Source organism: Polyodon spathula, unplaced genomic scaffold, assembly GCF_017654505.1.
Source record: "Polyodon spathula isolate WHYD16114869_AA unplaced genomic scaffold, ASM1765450v1 scaffolds_3452, whole genome shotgun sequence".
NCBI classification, from domain to species: Eukaryota; Metazoa; Chordata; class Actinopteri; order Acipenseriformes; family Polyodontidae; genus Polyodon; species Polyodon spathula.
Window position 1 is genome coordinate 1 of NW_024474913.1, and position 2,651 is coordinate 2,651.

At 48.6% G+C, this 2,651-nt stretch overlaps 2 non-coding genes across 2 annotated transcripts; both read left to right on the forward strand.

The window, feature by feature from the left end:
• Positions 1-646: 646 nt before the first annotated feature.
• LOC121311984 lies at positions 647-843 on the forward strand. The gene has a single exon (XR_005949624.1). It is a non-coding gene; the product is annotated as a U2 spliceosomal RNA (small nuclear RNA).
• A 406-nt stretch (positions 844-1,249) lies between these two features.
• LOC121311985 lies at positions 1,250-1,367 on the forward strand. The gene has a single exon (XR_005949625.1). It is a non-coding gene; the product is annotated as a U5 spliceosomal RNA (small nuclear RNA).
• The last annotated feature ends 1,284 nt before the right edge of the window (positions 1,368-2,651 follow it).

Below are 2,651 nucleotides of genomic sequence, written 5' to 3' on the forward strand. Positions count from 1 at the left end.
GTCAAAAAATCTGTGGGTAACAGTTCAGCCTAAGGGGCTGGACAATATTTTAAAGGACCTTAATTGGATGGGGGCTCACAAAAGGTTAGCAGTGAGGGAGGTCCTGTACAGGCACAAGCTGACCAGAAACAAGTTCTGTCCTAGGGACACCTGTATGGCTGAGGAAACACAGAGCCATGTTTTCTGGGACTGTCCATTTGCAGCAGGGGTGTGGGGGGAGATGGGAAAGGTTTTTGATTTGTGTGGAGTTCGGGTGAATCTGTGTTATGAAAAGATTATGTTTGGACTGGTGCTGGGGGGAGTGGGGAAGAGGGTAAATTTTTTGGTTTGGTTGTTAATTTCTTTGGTGAAAAAGGGGCTGTGGGACTCAAGAGGGGTGTTAATAAAATCGAATGTTAAGGGGAGTGTGAGGGGAGTGGTGGAGAGGGTGAAAGGTGATATCAGAGGGAGGGTGAAGTGGGAGGTAGATAAGTGGGGTTTCAATGCAGCAAAGGAGAAGTGGAAAGGTTTAGTGGGTTTGTGAAAAGTGTGTTTAGAATTAGAGATGGGGGTGTCTATGATTAAAGGGATATGGGGGTGGGGTTTTTTTGGTATTGAATGCAATGGTGTATTTTGAAATGTAACGTGTTGTGATTATTGAATGATTATTAATATTAAAAAAAAAAAAAAAAAAAAAAAAAAAAAAAAATCTGTTCTTATCAGTTTAATATCTGATACGTCCCCCATAGGGGGACCGTCTATATTAAATGGATTTTTGGAAGCGGGAGATGGAAGCGGGGCTTGCTCCGTCCACTCCACGCATCGACCCGGTATTGCAGTACCTCCGGGAACGGTGCCCATTCCTCAGAAAGGTCAAAAGAGAGAGAGAGAGAGAGAGAGAGAGAGAGAGAGAGGAGAGAGAGAGAGAGAGAAGAGAGAGAGAGAGAGAGAGCACCCTCCCTCCCTCCCTCCCCACCTCCCCTTTCCTGGGACGCGCCGTTTTCCCGCTCTTTTCGTTCTTTTTTTCGTTCTTTTTTTTTTTTTTTTTTTTTTTTTTTTTTCATATTTCATATTCAGGCAGGCCTAACGCACGCAGCAGGCCAGTGTAGCAGCAGCAGCAAAGCGCCCTTTCGCCGGGGCGGAACGGCAGATGCGTTTTGGGAGGAGTTCCCTGTTTTTGTTTTGCGTGCGTGGCCTCGCTGCCGCTTGGCAGAGGGGAGGGCCTTTGGGCCTTTGGGCCGGCCGGAAGGGCTCGGCCACCAGCAAAGGCACGCTCCGGCTTCTCTACAGCTCGAATGAACCTTTCGCCTTTTACTAAAGATTTCCGTGGAGAGGAGCATTTACGAGTTCGATCCAATTTTTGGACAGCCCTTCCCCTCAGGGAGGGGCTCCACCTGGAGTTTAAAAGCAGAACGAGCACAGAAAGGGCGGTCGCCCCCGTTGGAGCCCGGCACCTTTCCTTCCTTCCTTCCTTCCTTCCTTCCTTCCTTCCTTCCTCCTCCGCCCGCCCGAGAAGCAAGTACCACGACTGCTGCGGCGGGCGGCCGCGCCCGGGGCGTTTGGCCAAAACCATTGTGGGCATCGCTTCTCGGCCTCTTGGCTAAGATCCAGTTTGTGGCTTGACCGCAGCTTGATCGCTGGAGAAAGAGAAGGTGACGTGAGGATGGCGGCTAGATCCTCATCAAGGTCGGCCCAGGGGGCTGGACTAAAGAACACCGTTCGTCTGAGGTGGAAGGAAGAGAATAAAGGAGACTTTTTGGATCGGGACCAGTTCGTGCAGAAGGTCATCATGGATCAACTGAAGCTTGTGCCTACTCAGATCTTCTGTTTACAGGTAAATAACAACCTGAAATTTGTGGATGTAACTTTTACGACAAAATTGGTTTTTGAAACCTTTTTCAAAACCTGCAAGGAAAAGTCGGCAGTGGAACCCTTATCTTTTTATACGGTGGAGTCGTTGTGGCATCAGGAACACCGCATAATGACTGTTCATATGTTTAACCCTTATGTCAGCGATTATGATGTGGAACTCTTTCTCTCTCGATATTGCTCGTCTGTTGCTGGCGGTGTATTATTGAGAGATAAGAATGGGATTTGGACGGGTAAAAGACAATTTCGTGTGAATTTAAAACCTGATGCTGATGGGTACGATGGGTTCAAACATCCACCAGCCAATTTCTCCATTGGGCCGAATCGAGGTTATTTATTCTATAGTGGGCAGCCTCAGCATTGCCGAAAGTGTGGCAAATTTGGGCATCTAGCAGTTTTATGCGATAATGTGATCTGTCGCAACTGTCAGGGTGCCGGTCATGAAGCTAAAGACTGTTTAGTGGGGAAGAAATGCAGCATCTGCGACTCAGAGGGTCATTTGTTTAAACAATGTCCTATGAGACAATCCACGTATGCAGATGTGGTCCGGAGTGAAAAGCCGACAGAGGAAGAACCAGCCGGTCAGGGCGTGGAGGAGGACCGGTCGCAGCCGGACTTGACTTTCACGCAGGCAATGGAAGAGGTGCCGGAGACTGAAGACGGATCCAGTCAAGAAGCTTCAGTATCCGCGGTTAGCTGCAGTGAACTAATTCCAGGGAACCAGGAGCATTGGAGAAATGCAATGGGTAAGCGGAAAAACACGCCGGAATCATCAGAGATTCCATTTGAAACTGCTGGCAAAA